At 41.8% G+C, this 20,341-nt stretch overlaps 61 pseudogenes; all 61 read left to right on the top strand.

The window, feature by feature from the left end:
* The first annotated feature begins 26 nt into the window (after positions 1 to 26).
* LOC120983366 lies at positions 27 to 145 on the top strand (annotated as a pseudogene).
* Positions 146 to 706: 561 nt separating this feature from the next.
* LOC120983365 lies at positions 707 to 825 on the top strand (annotated as a pseudogene).
* A 57-nt stretch (positions 826 to 882) lies between these two features.
* Positions 883 to 1,001, top strand: LOC120983353 (annotated as a pseudogene).
* Positions 1,002 to 1,058: 57 nt separating this feature from the next.
* Positions 1,059 to 1,177, top strand: LOC120983337 (annotated as a pseudogene).
* Positions 1,178 to 1,234: 57 nt separating this feature from the next.
* Positions 1,235 to 1,352, top strand: LOC120983357 (annotated as a pseudogene).
* A 57-nt stretch (positions 1,353 to 1,409) lies between these two features.
* LOC120983302 lies at positions 1,410 to 1,528 on the top strand (annotated as a pseudogene).
* Positions 1,529 to 1,585: 57 nt separating this feature from the next.
* Positions 1,586 to 1,704, top strand: LOC120983313 (annotated as a pseudogene).
* Positions 1,705 to 1,761: 57 nt separating this feature from the next.
* LOC120983317 lies at positions 1,762 to 1,880 on the top strand (annotated as a pseudogene).
* Positions 1,881 to 1,937: 57 nt separating this feature from the next.
* Positions 1,938 to 2,056, top strand: LOC120983301 (annotated as a pseudogene).
* A 53-nt stretch (positions 2,057 to 2,109) lies between these two features.
* LOC120983350 lies at positions 2,110 to 2,228 on the top strand (annotated as a pseudogene).
* A 56-nt stretch (positions 2,229 to 2,284) lies between these two features.
* LOC120983324 lies at positions 2,285 to 2,403 on the top strand (annotated as a pseudogene).
* A 57-nt stretch (positions 2,404 to 2,460) lies between these two features.
* On the top strand, positions 2,461 to 2,580 carry LOC120983312 (annotated as a pseudogene).
* A 58-nt stretch (positions 2,581 to 2,638) lies between these two features.
* LOC120983342 lies at positions 2,639 to 2,757 on the top strand (annotated as a pseudogene).
* Positions 2,758 to 2,814: 57 nt separating this feature from the next.
* LOC120983331 lies at positions 2,815 to 2,933 on the top strand (annotated as a pseudogene).
* Positions 2,934 to 2,990: 57 nt separating this feature from the next.
* LOC120983319 lies at positions 2,991 to 3,109 on the top strand (annotated as a pseudogene).
* Positions 3,110 to 3,166: 57 nt separating this feature from the next.
* Positions 3,167 to 3,284, top strand: LOC120983348 (annotated as a pseudogene).
* Positions 3,285 to 3,340: 56 nt separating this feature from the next.
* Positions 3,341 to 3,459, top strand: LOC120983308 (annotated as a pseudogene).
* A 57-nt stretch (positions 3,460 to 3,516) lies between these two features.
* Positions 3,517 to 3,635, top strand: LOC120983297 (annotated as a pseudogene).
* Positions 3,636 to 3,691: 56 nt separating this feature from the next.
* Positions 3,692 to 3,810, top strand: LOC120983286 (annotated as a pseudogene).
* A 57-nt stretch (positions 3,811 to 3,867) lies between these two features.
* LOC120983347 lies at positions 3,868 to 3,985 on the top strand (annotated as a pseudogene).
* Positions 3,986 to 4,042: 57 nt separating this feature from the next.
* Positions 4,043 to 4,161, top strand: LOC120983323 (annotated as a pseudogene).
* Positions 4,162 to 4,218: 57 nt separating this feature from the next.
* LOC120983322 lies at positions 4,219 to 4,337 on the top strand (annotated as a pseudogene).
* Positions 4,338 to 4,394: 57 nt separating this feature from the next.
* On the top strand, positions 4,395 to 4,513 carry LOC120983274 (annotated as a pseudogene).
* Positions 4,514 to 4,570: 57 nt separating this feature from the next.
* Positions 4,571 to 4,689, top strand: LOC120983262 (annotated as a pseudogene).
* A 224-nt stretch (positions 4,690 to 4,913) lies between these two features.
* On the top strand, positions 4,914 to 5,032 carry LOC120983300 (annotated as a pseudogene).
* Positions 5,033 to 5,089: 57 nt separating this feature from the next.
* Positions 5,090 to 5,207, top strand: LOC120983340 (annotated as a pseudogene).
* Positions 5,208 to 5,264: 57 nt separating this feature from the next.
* On the top strand, positions 5,265 to 5,383 carry LOC120983316 (annotated as a pseudogene).
* Positions 5,384 to 5,440: 57 nt separating this feature from the next.
* LOC120983250 lies at positions 5,441 to 5,559 on the top strand (annotated as a pseudogene).
* Positions 5,560 to 5,614: 55 nt separating this feature from the next.
* On the top strand, positions 5,615 to 5,733 carry LOC120983239 (annotated as a pseudogene).
* Positions 5,734 to 5,790: 57 nt separating this feature from the next.
* Positions 5,791 to 5,909, top strand: LOC120983227 (annotated as a pseudogene).
* A 56-nt stretch (positions 5,910 to 5,965) lies between these two features.
* LOC120983215 lies at positions 5,966 to 6,084 on the top strand (annotated as a pseudogene).
* A 57-nt stretch (positions 6,085 to 6,141) lies between these two features.
* On the top strand, positions 6,142 to 6,260 carry LOC120983203 (annotated as a pseudogene).
* Positions 6,261 to 6,317: 57 nt separating this feature from the next.
* On the top strand, positions 6,318 to 6,436 carry LOC120983191 (annotated as a pseudogene).
* Positions 6,437 to 6,493: 57 nt separating this feature from the next.
* On the top strand, positions 6,494 to 6,612 carry LOC120983180 (annotated as a pseudogene).
* A 56-nt stretch (positions 6,613 to 6,668) lies between these two features.
* Positions 6,669 to 6,787, top strand: LOC120983321 (annotated as a pseudogene).
* Positions 6,788 to 6,842: 55 nt separating this feature from the next.
* On the top strand, positions 6,843 to 6,961 carry LOC120983169 (annotated as a pseudogene).
* A 57-nt stretch (positions 6,962 to 7,018) lies between these two features.
* On the top strand, positions 7,019 to 7,137 carry LOC120983157 (annotated as a pseudogene).
* Positions 7,138 to 7,193: 56 nt separating this feature from the next.
* LOC120983391 lies at positions 7,194 to 7,312 on the top strand (annotated as a pseudogene).
* Positions 7,313 to 7,368: 56 nt separating this feature from the next.
* Positions 7,369 to 7,486, top strand: LOC120983355 (annotated as a pseudogene).
* A 56-nt stretch (positions 7,487 to 7,542) lies between these two features.
* Positions 7,543 to 7,661, top strand: LOC120983379 (annotated as a pseudogene).
* Positions 7,662 to 7,718: 57 nt separating this feature from the next.
* On the top strand, positions 7,719 to 7,837 carry LOC120983367 (annotated as a pseudogene).
* A 57-nt stretch (positions 7,838 to 7,894) lies between these two features.
* On the top strand, positions 7,895 to 8,013 carry LOC120983336 (annotated as a pseudogene).
* Positions 8,014 to 8,410: 397 nt separating this feature from the next.
* On the top strand, positions 8,411 to 8,529 carry LOC120983359 (annotated as a pseudogene).
* Positions 8,530 to 8,586: 57 nt separating this feature from the next.
* Positions 8,587 to 8,705, top strand: LOC120983345 (annotated as a pseudogene).
* A 57-nt stretch (positions 8,706 to 8,762) lies between these two features.
* Positions 8,763 to 8,881, top strand: LOC120983315 (annotated as a pseudogene).
* Positions 8,882 to 8,938: 57 nt separating this feature from the next.
* On the top strand, positions 8,939 to 9,057 carry LOC120983268 (annotated as a pseudogene).
* A 58-nt stretch (positions 9,058 to 9,115) lies between these two features.
* LOC120983150 lies at positions 9,116 to 9,234 on the top strand (annotated as a pseudogene).
* Positions 9,235 to 9,619: 385 nt separating this feature from the next.
* Positions 9,620 to 9,738, top strand: LOC120983361 (annotated as a pseudogene).
* A 59-nt stretch (positions 9,739 to 9,797) lies between these two features.
* LOC120983334 lies at positions 9,798 to 9,916 on the top strand (annotated as a pseudogene).
* A 6,758-nt stretch (positions 9,917 to 16,674) lies between these two features.
* LOC120983352 lies at positions 16,675 to 16,793 on the top strand (annotated as a pseudogene).
* A 55-nt stretch (positions 16,794 to 16,848) lies between these two features.
* LOC120983358 lies at positions 16,849 to 16,967 on the top strand (annotated as a pseudogene).
* Positions 16,968 to 17,188: 221 nt separating this feature from the next.
* On the top strand, positions 17,189 to 17,307 carry LOC120983341 (annotated as a pseudogene).
* Positions 17,308 to 17,365: 58 nt separating this feature from the next.
* On the top strand, positions 17,366 to 17,484 carry LOC120983344 (annotated as a pseudogene).
* Positions 17,485 to 17,716: 232 nt separating this feature from the next.
* On the top strand, positions 17,717 to 17,835 carry LOC120983364 (annotated as a pseudogene).
* Positions 17,836 to 17,892: 57 nt separating this feature from the next.
* Positions 17,893 to 18,011, top strand: LOC120983362 (annotated as a pseudogene).
* A 57-nt stretch (positions 18,012 to 18,068) lies between these two features.
* Positions 18,069 to 18,187, top strand: LOC120983335 (annotated as a pseudogene).
* A 232-nt stretch (positions 18,188 to 18,419) lies between these two features.
* Positions 18,420 to 18,538, top strand: LOC120983298 (annotated as a pseudogene).
* Positions 18,539 to 19,109: 571 nt separating this feature from the next.
* LOC120983326 lies at positions 19,110 to 19,228 on the top strand (annotated as a pseudogene).
* Positions 19,229 to 19,283: 55 nt separating this feature from the next.
* On the top strand, positions 19,284 to 19,402 carry LOC120983363 (annotated as a pseudogene).
* A 221-nt stretch (positions 19,403 to 19,623) lies between these two features.
* LOC120983343 lies at positions 19,624 to 19,742 on the top strand (annotated as a pseudogene).
* A 232-nt stretch (positions 19,743 to 19,974) lies between these two features.
* On the top strand, positions 19,975 to 20,093 carry LOC120983328 (annotated as a pseudogene).
* Positions 20,094 to 20,341: the final 248 nt, after the last annotated feature.

Genomic DNA, 20,341 nt, shown 5'->3' with positions numbered 1-20,341 from the left:
GCACAATGGATTGCAGTAGGGTGTTTGTCAACGGTTATTCTAAGCTGAATGTACCTGCACTCGTCAGATCGCAGAAGATAAGCAGCTTAAGGCTTGGCAAGTACCAGCTTGGGAGACTGGTTGGGAATCCCTTGTTCCGTTGACTTTTTTTATTACTTTTATTTATCATAAAAAAAGCACAATGGATTGCAGTAGGGTGCTTGTCAACGGTTATTCTAAGCTGAATGTACCTGCACTCGTCAGATCGCAGAAGATAAGCAGCTTAAGGCTTGGCAAGTACCTGGTTGGGTATCCCTTGTTCAGTTGACTTTTTTTATTACTTTTATTTATCATAAAAAAAGCACAATGGATTGCAGTAGGGTGTTTGTCAACGGTTATTCTAAGCTGAATGTACCTGCCCTAGTCAGATCGCAGAAGATAAGCAGCTTAAGGCTTGGCAAGTACCTGGTTGGGAATCCCTTGTTCCGTTGACTTTTTTTCTTACTTTTATTTATCAGAAAAAAAGCACAATGGATTGCAGAAGGGTGCTTGTCAATAGTTATTCTAAGCTGAATGTACCTGCACTCGTCAGATCGCAGAAGATAAGCAGCTTAAGGCTTGGCAAGTACCAGCTTGGGAGACTGGTTGGGAATCCATTGTTCCGTTGACTTTTTTTATTACTTTTATTTATCATTAAAAAAGCACAATGGATTGCAGTAGGGTGTTTGTCAACGGTTATTCTAAGCTGAATGTACCTGCACTCGTCAGATCGCAGAAGATAAGCAGCTTAAGGCTTGGCAAGTACCAGCTTGGGAGACTGGTTGGGAATCCCTTGTTCCGTTGACTTTTTTTATTACTTTTATTTATCATTAAAAAAGCACAATGGATTGCAGTAGGGTGTTTGTCAACGGTTATTCTAAGCTGAATGTACCTGCACTCGTCAGATCGCAGAAGATAAGCAGCTTAAGGCTTGGCAAGTACCAGCTTGGGAGACTGGTTGGGAATCCCTTGTTCCGTTGACTTTTTTTCTTACTTTTATTTATCATAAAAAAAGCACAATGGATTGCAGTAGGGTGCTTGTCAACGGTTATTCTAAGCTGAATGTACCTGCACTCGTCAGATCGCAGAAGATAAGCAGCTTAAGGCTTGGCAAGTACCAGCTTGGGAGACTGGTTGGGAATCCCTTGTTCAGTTGACTTTTTTTATTACTTTTATTTATCATAAAAAAAGCACAATGGATTGCAGTAGGGTGCTTGTCAACGGTTATTCTAAGCTGAATGTACCTGCACTCGTCAGATCGCAGAAGATAAGCAGCTTAAGGCTTGGCAAGTACCAGCTTGGGAGACTGGTTGGGAATCCCTTGTTCGTTGACTTTTTTTATTACTTTTATTTATCATAAAAAAAGCACAATGGATTGCAGTAGGGTGTTTGTCAACGGTTATTCTAAGCTGAATGTACCTGCACTCGTCAGATCGCAGAAGATAAGCAGCTTAAGGCTTGGCAAGTACCAGCTTGGGAGACTGGTTGGGAATCCCTTGTTCTGTTGACTTTTTTTATTACTTTTATTTATCATAAAAAAAGCACAATGGATTGCAGTAGGGTGCTTGTCAATGGTTATTCTAAGCTGAATGTACCTGCACTCGTCAGATCGCAGAAGATAAGCAGCTTAAGGCTTGGCAAGTACCAGCTTGGGAGACTGATTGGGAATCCCTTGTTCCGTTGACTTTATTTATTACTTTTATTTATCATAAAAAAAGCACAATGGATTGCAGTAGGGTACTTGTCAATGGTTATTCTAAGCTGAATGTACCTGCACTCGTCAGATCGCAGAAGATAAGCAGCTTAAGGCTTGGCAAGTACCAGCTTGGGAGACTGGTTGGGAATCCCTTGTTCCGTTGACTTTTTTTCTTACTTTTATTTATCATAAAAAAAGCACAATGGATTGCAGTAGGGTGCTTGTCAACGGTTATTCTAAGCTGAATGTACCTGCACTCGTCAGATCGCAGAAGATAAGCAGCTTAAGGCTTGGCAAGTACCAGCTTGGGAGACTGGTTGGGAATCCCTTGTTCTGTTGACTTTATTACTTTTATTTATCATAAAAAAAGCACAATGGATTGCAGTAGGGTGCTTGTCAATGGTTATTCTAAGCTGAATGTACCTGCACTCGTCAGATCGCAGAAGATAAGCAGCTTAAGGCTTGGCAAGTACCAGCTTGGGAGACTGGTTGGGAATCCCTTGTTCAGTTGACTTTTTTTATTACTTTTATTTATCATAAAAAAGCACAATGGATTGCAGTAGGGTGCTTGTCAACGGTTATTCTAAGCTGAATGTACCTGCACTCGTCAGATCGCAGAAGATAAGCAGCTTAAGGCTTGGCAAGTACCAGCTTGGGAGACTGGTTAGGAATCCCTTGTTCCGTTGACTTTTTTTATTACTTTTATTTATCATAAAAAAAGCACAATGGATTGCAGTAGGGTGCTTGTCAACGGTTATTCTAAGCTGAATGTACCTGCACTCGTCAGGATCGCAGAAGATAAGCAGCTTAAGGCTTGGCAAGTACCAGCTTGGGAGACTGGTTGGGAATCCCTTGTTCCGTTGACTTTTTTTATTACTTTTATTTATCATAAAAAAAGCACAATGGATTGCAGTAGGGTGCTTTGTCAACGGTTATTCTAAGCTGAATGTACCTGCACTCGTCAGATCGCAGAAGATAAGCAGCTTAAGGCTTGGCAAGTACCAGCTTGGGAGACTGGTTGGGAATCCCTTGTTCCGTTGACTTTTTTTATTACTTTTATTTATCATAAAAAAAGCACAATGGATTGCAGTAGGGTGCTTGTCAACGGTTATTCTAAGCTGAATGTACCTGCACTCGTCAGATCGCAGAAGATAAGCAGCTTAAGGCTTGGCAAGTACCAGCTTGGGAGACTGGTTGGGAATCCCTTGTTCCGTTGACTTTTTTTATTACTTTTATTTATCATAAAAAAAGCACAATGGATTGCAGTAGGGTGTTTGTCAACGGTTATTCTAAGCTGAATGTACCTGCACTCGTCAGATCGCAGAAGATAAGCAGCTTAAGGCTTGGCAAGTACCAGCTTGGGAGACTGGTTGGGAATCCCTTGTTCCGTTGACTTTTTTTTATTACTTTTATTTATCATAAAAAAGCACAATGGATTGCAGTAGGGTGTTTGTCAACGGTTATTCTAAGCTGAATGTACCTGCACTCGTCAGATCGCAGAAGATAAGCAGCTTAAGGCTTGGCAAGTACCAGCTTGGGAGACTGGTTGGAATCCCTTGTTCCGTTGACTTTTTTTATTACTTTTATTTATCATAAAAAAGCACAATGGATTGCAGTAGGGTGTTTGTCAACGGTTATTCTAAGCTGAATGTACCTGCACTCGTCAGATCGCAGAAGATAAGCAGCTTAAGGCTTGGCAAGTACCAGCTTGGGAGACTGGTTGGGAATCCCTTGTTCCGTTGACTTTTTTTATTACTTTTATTTATCATAAAAAAAGCACAATGGATTGCAGTAGGGTGTTTGTCAACGGTTATTCTAAGCTGAATGTACCTGCACTCGTCAGATCGCAGAAGATAAGCAGCTTAAGGCTTGGCAAGTACCAGCTTGGGAGACTGGTTGGGAATCCCTTGTTCCGTTGACTTTTTTATTACTTTTATTTATCATAAAAAAAGCACAATGGATTGCAGTAGGGTGTTTGTCAACGGTTATTCTAAGCTGAATGTACCTGCACTCGTCAGATCGCAGAAGATAAGCAGCTTAAGGCTTGGCAAGTACCAGCTTGGGAGACTGGTTGGGAATCCCTTGTTCCGTTGACTTTTTTTATTACTTTTATTTATCATAAAAAAAGCACAATGGATTGCAGTAGGGTGCTTGTCAACGGTTATTCTAAGCTGAATGTACCTGCACTCGTCAGATCGCAGAAGATAAGCAGCTTAAGGCTTGGCAAGTACCAGCTTGGGAGACTGGTTGGAATCCCTTGTTCCGTTGACTTTTTTTATTACTTTTATTTATCATAAAAAAAGCACAATGGATTGCAGTAGGGTGCTTGTCAACGGTTATTCTAAGCTGAATGTACCTGCACTCGTCAGATCGCAGAAGATAAGCAGCTTAAGGCTTGGCAAGTACCAGCTTGGGAGACTGGTTAGGAATCCCTTGTTCCGTTGACTTTTTTTATTACTTTTATTTATCATAAAAAAAGCACAATGGATTGCAGTAGGGTGCTTGTCAACGGTTATTCTAAGCTGAATGTACCTGCACTCGTCAGATCGCAGAAGATAAGCAGCTTAAGGCTTGGCAAGTACCAGCTTGGGAGACTGGTTAGGAATCCCTTGTTCCGTTGACTTTTTTTATTACTTTTATTTATCATAAAAAAAGCACAATGGATTGCAGTAGGGTGCTTGTCAACGGTTATTCTAAGCTGAATGTACCTGCACTCGTCAGATCGCAGAAGATAAGCAGCTTAAGGCTTGGCAAGTACCAGCTTGGGAGACTGGTTGGGAATCCCTTGTTCCGTTGACTTTTTTTATTACTTTTATTTATCATAAAAAAAGCACAATGGATTGCAGTAGGGTGCTTGTCAACGGTTATTCTAAGCTGAATGTACCTGCACTCGTCAGATCGCAGAAGATAAGCAGCTTAAGGCTTGGCAAGTACCAGCTTGGGAGACTGGTTGGGAATCCCTTGTTCCGTTGACTTTTTTTATTACTTTTATTTATCATAAAAAAAGCACAATGGATTGCAGTAGGGTGCTTGTCAACGGTTATTCTAAGCTGAATGTACCTGCACTCGTCAGATCGCAGAAGATAAGCAGCTTAAGGCTTGGCAAGTACCAGCTGGTTGGGAATCCCTTGTTCTGTTGACTTTTTTTATTACTTTTATTTATCATAAAAAAAGCACAATGGATTGCAGTAGGGTGTTTGTCAACGGTTATTCTAAGCTGAATGTACCTGCACTCGTCAGATCGCAGAAGATAAGCAGCTTAAGGCTTGGCAAGTACCAGCTTGGGAGACTGGTTGGGAATCCCTTGTTCTGTTGACTTTTTTTATTACTTTTATTTATCATAAAAAAAGCACAATGGATTGCAGTGAGGTGCTTGTCAATGGTTATTCTAAGCTGAATGTACCTGCACTCGTCAGATCGCAGAAGATAAGCAGCTTAAGGCTTGGCAAGTACCAGCTTGGGAGACTGTTGGGAATCCCTTGTTCCGTTGACTTTTTTTATTACTTTTATTTATCATAAAAAAAGCACAATGGATTGCAGTAGGGTGCTTGTCAATGGTTATTCTAAGCTGAATGTACCTGCACTCGTCAGATCGCAGAAGATAAGCAGCTTAAGGCTTGGCAAGTACCAGCTTGGGAGACTGGTTGGGAATCCCTTGTTCCGTTGACTTTTTTTCTTACTTTTATTTATCATAAAAAAAGCACAATGGATTGCAGTAGGGTGCTTGTCAACGGTTATTCTAAGCTGAATGTACCTGCACTCGTCAGATCGCAGAAGATAAGCAGCTTAAGGCTTGGCAAGTACCAGCTTGGGAGACTGGTTGGGAATCCCTTGTTCCGTTGACTTTTTATTACTTTTATTTATCATAAAAAAAGCACAATGGATTGCAGTAGGGTGCTTGTCAACGGTTATTCTAAGCTGAATGTACCTGCACTCGTCAGATCGCAGAAGATAAGCAGCTTAAGGCTTGGCAAGTACCAGCTTGGGAGACTGGTTGGGAATCCCTTGTTCCGTTGACTTTTTTTATTACTTTTATTTATCATAAAAAAAGCACAATGGATTGCAGTAGGGTGCTTGTCAACGGTTATTCTAAGCTGAATGTACCTGCACTCGTCAGATCGCAGAAGATAAGCAGCTTAAGGCTTGGCAAGTACCAGCTTGGGAGACTGGTTGGGAATCCCTTGTTCCGTTGACTTTTTTTATTACTTTTATTTATCATAAAAAAGCACAATGGATTGCAGTAGGGTGTTTGTCAACGGTTATTCTAAGCTGAATGTACCTGCACTCGTCAGATCGCAGAAGATAAGCAGCTTAAGGCTTGGCAAGTACCAGCTTGGGAGACTGGTTGGGAATCCCTTGTTCCGTTGACTTTTTTTATTACTTTTATTTATCATAAAAAAAGCACAATGGATTGCAGTAGGGTGCTTGTCAACGGTTATTCTAAGCTGAATGTACCTGCACTCGTCAGATCGCAGAAGATAAGCAGCTTAAGGCTTGGCAAGTACCAGCTTGGGAGACTGGTTGGGAATCCCTTGTTCCGTTGACTTTTTTTATTACTTTTATTTATCATAAAAAAAGCACAATGGATTGCAGTAGGGTGCTTGTCAACGGTTATTCTAAGCTGAATGTACCTGCACTCGTCAGATCGCAGAAGATAAGCAGCTTAAGGCTTGGCAAGTACCAGCTTGGGAGACTGGTTGGGAATCCCTTGTTCCGTTGACTTTTTTTATTACTTTTATTTATCATAAAAAAAGCACAATGGATTGCAGTAGGGTGTTTGTCAACGGTTATTCTAAGCTGAATGTACCTGCACTCGTCAGATCGCAGAAGATAAGCAGCTTAAGGCTTGGCAAGTACCAGCTTGGGAGACTGGTTGGGAATCCCTTGTTCCGTTGACTTTTTTTATTACTTTTATTTATCATAAAAAAGCACAATGGATTGCAGTAGGGTGTTTGTCAACGGTTATTCTAAGCTGAATGTACCTGCACTCGTCAGATCGCAGAAGATAAGCAGCTTAAGGCTTGGCAAGTACCAGCTTGGGAGACTGGTTAGGAATCCCTTGTTCCGTTGACTTTTTTATTACTTTTATTTATCATAAAAAAGCACAATGGATTGCAGTAGGGTGTTTGTCAACGGTTATTCTAAGCTGAATGTACCTGCACTCGTCAGATCGCAGAAGATAAGCAGCTTAAGGCTTGGCAAGTACCAGCTTGGGAGACTGGTTGGGAATCCCTTGTTCCGTTGACTTTTTTTATTACTTTTATTTATCATAAAAAAAGCACAATGGATTGCAGTAGGGTGTTTGTCAACGGTTATTCTAAGCTGAATGTACCTGCACTCGTCAGATCGCAGAAGATAAGCAGCTTAAGGCTTGGCAAGTACCAGCTTGGGAGACTGGTTGGGAATCCCTTGTTCCGTTGACTTTTTTTATTACTTTTATTTATCATAAAAAAGCACAATGGATTGCAGTAGGGTGTTTGTCAACGGTTATTCTAAGCTGAATGTACCTGCACTCGTCAGATCGCAGAAGATAAGCAGCTTAAGGCTTGGCAAGTACCAGCTTGGGAGACTGGTTGGGAATCCCTTGTTCCGTTGACTTTTTTTATTACTTTTATTTATCATAAAAAAGCACAATGGATTGCAGTAGGGTGTTTGTCAACGGTTATTCTAAGCTGAATGTACCTGCACTCGTCAGATCGCAGAAGATAAGCAGCTTAAGGCTTGGCAAGTACCAGCTTGGGAGACTGGTTGGGAATCCCTTGTTCGTTGACTTTTTTTATTACTTTTATTTATCATAAAAAAGCACAATGGATTGCAGTAGGGTGTTTGTCAACGGTTATTCTAAGCTGAATGTACCTGCACTCGTCAGATCGCAGAAGATAAGCAGCTTAAGGCTTGGCAAGTACCAGCTTGGGAGACTGGTTGGGAATCCCTTGTTCCGTTGACTTTTTTTATTACTTTTATTTATCATAAAAAAAGCACAATGGATTGCAGTAGGGTGTTTGTCAACGGTTATTCTAAGCTGAATGTACCTGCACTCGTCAGATCGCAGAAGATAAGCAGCTTAAGGCTTGGCAAGTACCAGCTTGGGAGACTGGTTGGGAATCCCTTGTTCCGTTGACTTTTTTTATTACTTTTATTTATCATAAAAAAAGCACAATGGATTGCAGTAGGGTGCTTGTCAACGGTTATTCTAAGCTGAATGTACCTGCACTCGTCAGATCGCAGAAGATAAGCAGCTTAAGGCTTGGCAAGTACCAGCTTGGGAGACTGGTTGGGAATCCCTTGTTCAGTTGACTTTTTTTATTACTTTTATTTATTATAAAAAAAGCACAATGGATTGCAGTAGGGTGCTTGTCAACGGTTATTCTAAGCTGAATGTACCTGCACTCGTCAGATCGCAGAAGATAAGCAGCTTAAGGCTTGGCAAGTACCTGGTTGGGAATCCCTTGTTGCGTTGACTTTTTTTATTACTTTTATTTATCATAAAAAAAGCACAATGGATTGCAGTTGGGTGTTTGTCAACGGTTATTCTAAGCTGAATGTACCTACACTCGTCATATCGCAGAAGATAAGCAGCTTAAGGCTTGGCAAGTACCAGCTTGGGAGAATGGTTGGGAGTCCCTTGTTCTGTTGAATTTTTTTATTACTTTTATTTATCATAAAAAAAGCACAATGGATTGCAGTAAGGTGCTTATCAATGGTTATTCTAAGCTGAATGTACCTGCACTCGTCAGATCGCAGAAGATAAGCAGCTTAAGGCTTGGCAAGTACCAGCTTGGGAGACTGATTGGGAATCCCTTGTTCCGTTAACTTTATTTATTACTTTTATTTATCATAAAAAAAGCACAATGGATTGCAGTAGGGTACTTGTCAATGGTTATTTTAAGCTGAATGTTCCTGCACTCGTCAGATCGCAGAAGATAAGCAGCTTAAGGCTTGGCAAGTACCAGCTTGGGAGACTGGTTGGGAATCCCTTGTTCCGTTGACTTTTTTTCTTACTTTTATTTATCATAAAAAAAGCACAATGGATTGCAGTAGGGTGCTTGTCAATGGTTATTCTAAGCTGAATGTACCTGCACTCGTCAGATCGCAGAAGATAAGCAGCTTAAGGCTTGGCAAGTACCAGCTTGGGAGACTGGTTGGGAATCCCTTGTTCCGTTGACTTTTTTTATTACTTTTATTTATCATAAAAAAAGCACAATGGATTGCAGTAGGGTGTTTGTCAACGGTTATTCTAAGCTGAATGTACCTGCACTCGTCAGATCGCAGAAGATAAGCAGCTTAAGGCTTGGCAAGTACCAGCTTGGGAGACTGGTTGGGAATCCCTTGTTCCGTTGACTTTATTTATTACTTTTATTTATCATAAAAAAAAGCACAATGAATTGCAGTAGGGTGTTTGTCAACGGTTATTCTAAGCTGAATGTACCTGCACTCGTCAGATCGCAGAAGATAAGCAGCTTAAGGCTTGGCAAGTACCAGCTTGGGAGACTGGTTGGGAATCCCTTGTTCCGTTGACTTTTTTTATTACTTTTATTTATCATAAAAAAAGCAAAATGGATTGCAGTAGGGTGTTTGTCAACGGTTATTCTAAGCTGAATGTACCTGCACTCGTCAGATCGCAGAAGATAAGCAGCTTAAGGCTTGGCAAGTACCTGGTTGGGAATCCCTTGTTCAGTTGACTTTTTTTATTACTTTTATTTATCATAAAAAAAGCACAATGGATTGCAGTAGGGTGTTTGTCAACGGTTATTCTAAGCTGAATGTACCTGCACTCGTCAGATCGCAGAAGATAAGCAGCTTAAGGCTTGGCAAGTACCTGGTTGGGAATCCCTTGTTCCGTTGACTTTTTTTATTACTTTTATTTATCATAAAAAAAGCACAATGGATTGCAGTAGGGTGTTTGTCAACGGTTATTCTAAGCTGAATGTACCTGCACTCGTCAGATCGCAGAAGATAAGCAGCTTAAGGCTTGGCAAGTACCAGCTTGGGAGACTGGTTAGGAATCCCTTGTTCCTTTGACTTTTTTTTATTACTTTAAATTATCATAAAAAAAAGCACAATGGATTGCAGTAGGGTGTTTGTCAACGGTTATTCTAAGCTGAATGTACCAGCACTCGTCAGATCGCAGAAGATAAGCAGCTTAAGGCTTGGCAAGTACCAGCTTGGGAGACTGGTTGGGAATCCCTTGTTCCGTTGACTTTTTTTATTACTTTTATTTATCATAAAAAAAGCACAATGGATTGCAGTAGGGTGTTTGTCAACGAATATTTTAAACTGAATGTACCTGCACTCGTCGGATCGCAGAAAATAAGCAGCTTAAGGCTTGGCAAGTACCAGCTTGGGAGACTGGTTGGGAATCCCTTGTTCCGTTGACTTTTTTTATTACTTTTATTTATCATAAAAAAACCACAATGAATTGCAGTAGGGTGTTTGTCAACGGTTGTTCTAAGCTGAATGTACCTGCACTCGTCACATCGCAGAAGGTAAGCAGCTTAAGGCTTGGCAAGTACCAGCTTGAGAGACTGGTTGGGAATCCCTTGTTCCGTTGACTTTTTTTCTTACTTTTATTTATCATAAAAAAAAGCACAATGGATTGCAGTAGGGTGCTTGTCAATGGTTATTCTTTTTTTTTTTTATTTATATTTTTATTGTAAATTTAAATATATAACAGAGGGTAACAGAGGGTAACAGGTTACCAAGGTATAGGCTTGCAGGCCATGTCAAATAAGATATGATACAGAGATTGTACACTTTCATTGTAAAAATTACAACATGCATGAGTTAGCTCACAGTACAGTCATCTGCAATTTGAAAAGGATTTATGATGAATATTGTGTTTGCCAAACTGAGATCTAAGAAGAGGACGACATGACCTGGCACAAAGGGTCTTAGATCTTCCATGTGGAATATAAGAGTCTCCTGAACAAGACGCTAATTGCATTGGGAGAGTGTGGTATGTATGTCTTAAACCATTTAGACAACTGTGGGATATGCTAAGTTGTTAGGGATCTGTGTTGAGACCACAGGGACCATCTCTTTAGGAACATCAGGTGTGTACGGGATTCCCATGACGATAGTTCCTCAAACCTATAGATCTGATCTATTTTTTGGGTCCATTGTTCTTGGGAAGGGACTTCAGATTGCAGCCAAAATTTAGGGAGTAGGAGACGAGCCGCCAGTAGCATCTGTGAGAATACCAAGGGTGGCTTAGCTTTCTCCTTTTCTTGTGAGAGGGACAGTAGAGCTAGCTGGGGGGAAGGTTGGATCGAAGTGCCGCAGATTCGGTTGGCAACTGAGAAGATCTCACACCACCACTTATGTATAAGAGGGCAAGCCCACCAAATGTGGAGAAAGGTTCCTCTCTCCCCATGGCACCTCCAGCAAACGTCCGAAGCAGACACTGAAAATCTTGCTGTTTTGTCAGGCGTATTGTACCATCTGGTAAGGATTTTATATCCATTTTCCTGGAGTCTAACGCAGCGGGAGGCACCATGAGGGGACTGAAGTAGTTTAGGTAGATCTTCAAATGGAATTGTAATGTTCAAATCAGTTTCCCAATGTTTCACAAAGGATGGTTTAGCTATCATTGGAGGCAGCCGCAATTTACTGTATATCAGTGAAATGAGTTTTCTGGGTGTTGGGTGTATTGAAATCAAAGCTTCCAACCAAACCAAAGGACGAGACAGATCCCCTATTTTAATATGTTGTTTTAAGTAGGCTCTGAGGTAAGCAATAGAGAGGAAATCTCTCGGGTGGGGGTTGAGCAAGGCATTAGTTTCATTTAAGTCCATCCATCTTCCTATAGGGAGAACCAAGGAGGTTATAGGAGTTGAGGCGGAAATAAGTCCTGCTGAAGTTGATTTCCTGAGGGTAGAGGGGGCTGTATTTATAACATCAGACACAGATAAGGTGGGGGAAGGGTATGGGATGGAGCAGTGTGAAGAGGATAACCACTTCCAAGCTTCCAGAGTAGCTTTAACTATTGGGTAGTGAGGCACTAGGCCAGGGAGAACCAGTCTATGACCCAGGAGAAGTGATCTAGCTGGTCCGTTCAAAATATCTAGTTCTATCTGAACCACTGCGGAGGAAGGGGGAGAACGTAGCCAAGCTATTGCTCGTGAAAGGAGAATGGCTTTCCCGTATAGCTCAGGGTTTGGCAGGCCAATTCCCCCAGCATGTCTCGGCTTAGTGAGGAGAGCAGATGAAAGTCTCGCTTTCTTTCCGCACCAGATGAAGGATCTGAACTTTTGCATAATCGAATCATAATAGTGTTTTGGTACAGTTATGGGGAGTACTTGCTGTAGGTATGTGAGACGGGGAAGTATTAAGGAGGAAAGGAGGTTTTTGCGACCAAACCAGGACAGAGTTGGGTTAGAGCGGGCCAAGTTATCAATAGCTTCAAAAAGCGAGTTTTTTAAGGGGGTGTAGTTAAGAGAGAAAAGTTCAGATACTTCAGGACTAATCTTAACCCCCAAATATGTGATATTATGGGAGGACCAGTTAAATGGAGACTCTCTCATCAGTTGACTTTTGGTTGTCTGAGAGATGCCTAAGCAGAGGACTAGTGACTTGCTGGCATTAATTTTGAAATCTGACAAGACACTATACTTCTCAAGGTGAGTCTGAATCCGGGGCAAGGATACCTTCGGGTTAATTGTCATCATAAGAACATCATCTGCGAAGGCAGCTATTTTTTGTTCCCTGCCTCCCAAACATAGACCTACTACCTCCCGGTCCAATCTTATGGTTGCCAAGAGTGGCTCAAGGGCCAAAATAAATAAGAGGGGTGAAAGGGGGCAGCCTTGACGGGTCCCATTTCTAATGGGAAAAGGGGAGGATAGGTTACCATTAACTAATACTGAAGCTGTTGCATGTTCATACATCGAGAAAGTAGATTGAACAAAGGAATCAGGCAAACCAAAGCCCAGCATTGTTTGCTTTAAGTATAACCAATTAACCCTATCGAATGCTTTCTCAGCATCCGTGCTAAGTAAAAGCATAGGGGAGGAAATTTGTTTGGCATGGCAAAGAGTGTTTATCACTCTGGTGGTGTTATCCTTGCCTTCCCTGTTGCGGATAAAACCGACCTGGTCCCCATGAACAAGTTGAGGAAGAAGAATGGCTAACCTATTGGCTAACATCTTGGCCAGGAGCTTGAGGTCTATGTTTAGGAGGGAAATGGGCCTATAATTTGAACATAACTTAGCATCTTTCCCTTCCTTTGGAATAAGAGTAATGTGGGCCGCAGTCATATCTCTTGAGAGGGGAATTCCCTGGAAAGTCTGGTTACATACTTCCAAAAGATGGGGGAGAAGGAGTTCATGGAATTTTTTATAGTAAGCTAATGGCAAACCGTCCGGGCCTGGACTCTTTCCTGTCGGCATTTGGTGCATTGCTTTTTTAAGTTCAGATAAGGAAAAAGGGGATTCCAGACTGGATTTCTTCTCTGGAGAGATGTTAGGAAGTTTAGCAGCTTTCAGGAAAGAAGATGTAACGGAGGCACGAGTATTTGGGTCTGTGGCTGAGGGAAGGTTATATAAATCATTGTAAAATGAACGAAAATGGGCAGCAATCTGGTTAACTGAGAAGATAGGAGAGCCATCCTGCGAGGAAAGCTGGTGGACATGATTTGCTGATCTCCTCCCTTTAACTCTATTCATGACAAATTTTGTGGCTTTATCGCCATGTGCGAAAAATTTGTGCTGGAAACTCATGTAATATTTGGCCGCTCTAGAGGATAGGAGGGATCTTAGTTTGGCCCTATACTTCGATAATTCTTGGAATTCAGGGTCAGAGGGATTATTTTTGTGCTGCGACTCTAATCTCTGGATGTTTTTTAGTGTTTCATCAATTTCTCTTTCCCTTATTCTTTTTTGGTGGGTGCCAATATTGATGAATTGTCCCCTAATTACTGGTTTGTGAGCATCCCAAAGTGTGTTCACTGCTAATTCGGGGTTTTTGTTTAGTGAAAAATACTCAGTGATGTGTTTGGAAATTAAATCTACTGAGTCCTGGAAGCCCAGGAGGGATTCATTTAGGCGCCAGTTGAAGCACGAGGGCGTTTCGTTAGGGGCTGAGACAGAGAGAAATATAGGGGAGTGATCTGAAACGTGTATGGAGCCAATAGACGTCTCTCTACACAAGTGTAAGTGCTCTTTAGAGATAAAAAGGTAGTCTATTCTGTGATAGGTACCATGTGTTGGGGAGTAGAATGTGAAGTCTGAATAATTAGGGTGATGTGATCGCCAGACATCAATCAGGTGTAAATCCCATAGGGTATTTCTAATGGTTTTTAAAGCTTTATTTGAGTGGGAGGATTTGTGAGAAGAGGTATCCAGCTGTGGGAAAAGTGCTACGTTAAAGTCGCCCCCTGCTATTACTATACCCTCCTTAAATGATTATATGACTGGGAATATGTCGGCAAACCACTGGGCCTGTTTAGAGTTAGGGACATATAAATTAATAAGGGTGTAAGTTTGAGGCCCTATAGTGCCTTTTAGTAGCATAAATCTCCCATCTGGGTCGAGGATTTGGCTAACAAATTTAAAGGGGATTTTCCTTTGCAAACCAATACTGACTCCACTAGAGGCCGAGGAACTACCCCCACAGTGATACCAATTGGAATAGTATGAAAATCGCATGTCAGGGTAGTGGTTGAAGCGGAAGTGTGTCTCTTGTAGGAAAATCACCCCAGCCCCGGCTTTTCTTAGAATGGTAAAGATTTGACTCAGTTTTGAAGGGGAATAAAAACCTTTAACATTGTAAGAGGCTACTGTCAGATCAGCCATTGGGTGTGGTGTGTGTGGTAGTACCTTGCTGCTGGTGTGACCTTCCCGGCGAGAATATAGCGGATTGGTGGTGATCCGCTGCTTCATACGTCTTGGAAGATGAAGTAGATAGGAGAGTATTCCTTTTCAGTGGAAGAAACAAATACCTTGGGTTAGGGATGAGGGGAGGGAACAGAATACAACAAGTTAAACAAACAACATAGTAGAGAGTAGACATTTTTAAATATGTCCTGATCGGGAGGGGGGTAATTGGTCTGTAGACCGGTTGGGAGATCGTATAACGCCCATGAGGAGGTATTAATAGGGCAAGAAAAGGATGGAAGGCCCTTAAGGCCAGTAGTGTTAGATGTATGAAATCACAATGGCTCTAAGATCTTAAATCAGAAAAGTGGGAGATTATGATTTCTAAAAAACAGCATCACATAAAGCATGCATGGATAGATCACTTATTACAATCTACTGTTCTTGAGAAAGGCTCCTCGGTGTAAGCTGCATGCCCCTTTTCTTGGAACGTGAGGACTTCGGTGTACGTGGCACTTCAAAGGGAGCCACCCTGGGGACATCAGGTAAGACATTTAAATCTTGAAAAAGTTCCCAGTTTTCAATCGGCAGTGCAGGTATATTCAGTAGCTCGTAGACAGCTGTGAGATCCGTGAAGGATGAGATGTTAACCCTCTTGCCCGCATATGTGAAAGCTAGGCCAAACGGATAAGACCAACGGTACAGCACTTTGTTAGAACGGAGCCAGTCTGTCAGGGGCTTGAGGGCCCTGCGTTTCTTCAAAGTTGAAGGAGCTAAGTCCTGGTATATATCAATCCTAGCATCTTCATATTCTATGTCATTGCAGTTACGAGCCGCCTCTAGAATGGCGGTTTTCACTTGAAAATTGAGAAATTTGCATATAATGTCCCTGGACGGTTCGGTCGGCTTAGGCTTTGGTCTCAAGGCTCTGTGAGCCCGTTCTATGACCACTTCGTGTGGGTAGTCAGGGCCCAGTAACGATCCACATATTTCAATAATAGTAGCCGAAATATCGCTGGGGGGGACCGATTCTGGCACTCCTCTAAATCTCAGGTTATTTCGGCGCCCCCTGTTTTCCTGATCTTCTAGGGAAGCATGGAGGTCATTCAAATACATTGCGCAGCGGCGAAAGGAATCTGTTACTGCAGACTGGTGGGTTAAGATGGCTGTTTGGTGCGATTCAAGGGTCTCCACACGCTCCCCAATATGCCTCACCTCGTGCCTGCAGGCTGACAGTTCTGCCAGGATCGGTTCCATTACTCTATTGAGAGCTCGGTCGAGGTATTTCCTTGTGATCGGCAACTCAGTAGTAGGATGGATATCCTCTGATCCGCTTTCTTCCTCCGATTGGGCAGATGCACGTTTCGGAGCTTTAGATTGCGGTGTCGGCGCCAACTTGGGCTCTCTGGCAGCTATCGTGGCGGCCGCTTTCTTGAGGAATTTCTCCATGTCTCCCCCAGGAATTTGATTTTTGGAGGTAGCAGGAGGATCACCGTGTCTGGCATTCCCGATTTTCACCATTCTTGCCACAATAAGCTAGTTTTAGCTGGCGTTAGGGACGATTCTCCTTACAGAGCAGAGAGCTATGCAACCATCTTCATCCGGCGCAAGCTCCGCCCCGTCAATGGTTATTCTAAGCTGAATGTACCTGCACTTGTCAGATTGCAGAAGATAAGCAGCTAAAGGCTGGGCAAGTACCAGCTTGGGAGACTGGTTGGGAATCCCTTGTTCCGTTGACTTTTTTTCTTACTTTTATTTATCATAAAAAAAGCACAATGGATTGCTTTAGGGTATTTGTCAATGGTTACTCTAAGCTGAATGTACCTGCACTTGTCAGATCGCCGAAGATTAGCAGCTTAAGGCTGGGCAAGTACCAGCTTGGGAGACTGGTTGGGAATCCCTTGTTCCGTTGTCTTTTTTTATTACTTTTATTTTTCATAAAAAAAGCACAATGGATTGCAGTAGGGTGCTTGTCAACGGTTATTCTAAGCTGAATGTACCTGCACTCGTCAGATTGCAGAAAATAAACAGCTTAAGGCTTGGCAAGTACCAGCTTGGGAGTCTGGTTGGGAATCCCTTGTTCCATTGACTTTTTTTCTTACTTTTATTTATCATAAAAAAAGCACAATGGATTGCAGTAGGGTGTTTGTCAACGGTTATTCTAAGCTGAATGTACCTGCACTCGTCAGATTGCAGAAGATAAGCAGCTTAAGGCTTGGCAAGTACAAGCTTGGGAGACTGGTTGGGAATCCCTTGTTCCGTTGACTTTTTTTCTTATTTTTTTTATCATAAAAAAGCACAATGGATTGCAGTAGGGTGCTTGTCAACTGTTATTTTAAGCTGAATGTACCTGCACTCGTCAGATCGCAGAAGATAAGCAGCTTAAGGCTTGGCAAGTACCAGCTTGGGAGACTTGTTGGGAATCCCTTGTTCCGTTGACTTTTATTTATCATAAAAAAAGCACAATGGATTGCAGTACGGTGTTTGTCAATGGTTATTCTAAGCTGAATATACCTGCACTCGTCAGATCGCAGATGATAAGCAGCTTAAGGCTTGGCAAGTACCAGCTTGGGAGACTGGTCGGGAATCCCTTGTTCCGTGGACTTTTTTTATTACTTTTATTTATCATAAAAAAAGCACAATGGATTGCAGTAGGGTGCTTGTCAACGGTTATTCTAAGCTGAATGTACCTGCACTCATCAGATCGCAGAAGATAAGCAGATAAAGGCTTGGCAAGTACCAGCTTGGGAGACTGGTTGGGAGTCCCTTGTTCCGTTGACTTTTTTTTATTACTTTTATTTATCATAAAAAAAGCACAATAGATTGCAGTAGGGTGTTTGTCAACGGTTATTCTAAGCTGAATGTACCTGCACTCGTCAGATCGCAGAAGGTAAGCAGCTTAAGGCTTGGCAAGTACCAGCTTGGGAGACTGGTTGGGATTCCCTTGTTCCGTTGACTTTTTTTATTACTTTTATTTATCATAAAAAAGCACAATGGATTGCAGTAGGGTGCTTGTCAACGGTTATTCAAAGCTGAATGTACCTGCACTCGTCAGATTGCAGAAAATAAACAGCTTAAGGCTTGGCAAGTACCAGCTTGGGAGTCTGGTTGGGAATCCCTTGTTCCATTGACTTTTTTTCTTACTTTTATTTATCATAAAAAAAGCACAATGGATTGCAGTAGGGTGTTTGTCAACGGTATTTCTAAGCTGAATGTACCTGCACTCGTCAAATCGCAGAAGATAAGCAGCTTAAGGCTTGGAAAGTACCAGCTTGGGAGACTGGTTGGGAATCCCTTGTTCCGTTGACTTTTTTTATTACTTTTATTTATCATAAAAAAAGCACAATGGATTGCAGTAGGGTGCTTGTCAACGGTTATTCTAAGCTGAATGTACCTGCACTCGTCAGATTGCAGAAAATAAACAGCTTAAGGCTTGGCAAGTACTAGCTTGGGAGACTGGTTGGGAATCCCTTGTTCCATTGACTTTTTTTCTTACTTTTATTTATCATAAAAAAAGCACAATGGATTGCAGTAGGGTGTTTGTCAACGGTTATTCTAAGCTGAATGTACCTGCACTCGTCAGATCGCAGAAGATAAGCAGCTTAAGGCTTGGCAAGTACAAGCTTGGGAGACTGGTTGGGAATCCCTTGTTCCGTTGGCTTTTTTTTCTTATTTTTTTTATCATAAAAAAGCACAATGGATTGCAGTGGGGTGCTTGTCAACTGTTATTTTAAGCTGAATGTACCTGCACTCGTCAGATCGCAGAAGATAAGCAGCTTAAGGCTTGGCAAGTACCAGCTTGGGAGACTGGTCGGGAATCCCTTGGTCCGTGGACTTTTTTTATTACTTTTATTTATCATAAAAAAAGCACAATGGATTGCAGTAGGGTGCTTGTCAACGGTTATTCTAAGCTGAATGTACCTGCACTCATCAGATCGCAGAAGATAAGCAGCTTAAGGCTTGGCAAGTACTAGCTTGGGAAACTGGTTGGGAATCCCTTGTTCCGTTGACTTTTTTTTATTACTTTTATTTATCATAAAAAAAGCACAATAGATTGCAGTAGGGTGTTTGTCAACGGTTATTCTAAGCTGAATGTACCTGCACTCGCCAGATCACAGAAGATAAGCAGCTTAAGGCTTGGCAAGTACCAGCTTGGGAGACTGGTTGGGAATCCTTTGTTCCGTTAACTTTTTTTCTTACTTTTATTTATCATAAAAAAAGCACAATGGATTGCAGTAGGGTGCTTGTCAACGGTTATTCTAAGCTGAATGTACCTGCACTCGTCAGATCGCAGAAGATAAGCAGCTTAAGGCTTGGGAGACTGGTTGGGAATCCCTTGTTCAGTTGACTTTTTTTATTACTTTTATTTATCATAAAAAAAGCACAATGGATTGCAGTAGGGTGCTTGTCAATGGTTTTTCAAAGCTGAATGTACCTGCACTCGTCAGATTGCAGAAAATAAACAGCTTAAGGCTTGGCAAGTACCAGCTTGGGAGTCTGGTTGGGAATCCCTTGTTCCATTGACTTTTTTTCTTACTTTTATTTATCATAAAAAAAGCACAATGGATTGCAGTAGGGTGTTTGTCAACGGTTATTCTAAGCTGAATGTACCTGCACTCGTCAGATCGCAGAAGATAAGCAGCTTAAGGCTTGGCAAGTACAAGCTTGGGAGACTGGTTGGGAATCCCTTGTTCCGTTGACTTTTTTTCTTATTTTTTTTATCATAAAAAAGCACAATGGATTGCAGTAGGGTGCTTGTCAACTGTTATTTTAAGCTGAATGTACCTGCACTCGTCAGATCGCAGAAGATAAGCAGCTTAAGGCTTGGCAAGTACCAGTTTGGGAGACTGGTTGGGAATCCCTTGTTCCGTTGACTTTTATTTATCATAAAAAAAGCACAATGGATTGCAGTACGGTGGTTGTCAATGGTTATTCTAAGCTGAATGTACCTGCACTCGTCAGATCGCAGATGATAAGCAGCTTAAGGCTTGGCAAGTACCAGCTTGGGAGACTGGTCGGGAATCCCTTGTTCCGTGGACTTTTTTTATTACTTTTATTTATCATAAAAAAAGCACAATGGATTGCAGTAGGGTGCTTGTCAACGGTTATTCTAAGCTGAATGTACCTGCACTCGTCAGATCGCAGAAGGTAAGCAGCTTAAGGCTTGGCAAGTACCAGCTTGGGAGACTGGTTGGGATTCCCTTGTTCCGTTGACTTTTTTTCTTACTTTTATTTATCATAAAAAAGCACAATGGATTGCAGTAGGGTGTTTGTCAACGGTTATTCTAAGCTGAATGTATCTGCACTCGCCAGATCACAGAAGATAAGCAGCTTAAGGCTTGGCAAGTACCAGCTTGGGAGACTGGTTGGGAATCCTTTGTTACGTTAACTTTTTTTCTTACTTTTATTTATCATAAAAAAAGCACAATGGATTGCAGTAGGGTGCTTGTCAACAGTTATTCTAAGCTGAATGTACCTGCACTCGTCAGATCGCAGAAGATAAGCAGCTTAAGGCTTGGCAAGTACCAGCTTAGGAGACTGGTTGGGAATCCCTTGTTCCGTTGACTTTTTTTATTACTTTTATTTATCATAAAAAAAGCACAATGGATTGCAGTAGGGTGCTTGTCAACGGTTATTCTAAGCTGAATGTACCTGCACTCATCAGATCGAAGAAGATAAGCAGCTTAAGGCTTCGCAAGTGCTAGCTTGGGAGACTGGTTGGGAATCCTTTGTTCCGTTGACTTTATTTGATTACTTTTATTTATCATAAAAAAAGCACAATAGATTGCAGTAGGGTGTTTGTCAACGGTGATTC

The sequence above is a fragment of the Bufo bufo genome, unplaced genomic scaffold (genome assembly GCF_905171765.1).
Source record: "Bufo bufo unplaced genomic scaffold, aBufBuf1.1, whole genome shotgun sequence".
Lineage (NCBI taxonomy): Eukaryota > Metazoa > Chordata > Amphibia > Anura > Bufonidae > Bufo > Bufo bufo.
Note: the sequence above shows the minus strand (reverse complement) of the source record. Positions and strands in the feature narration are given on the sequence as shown.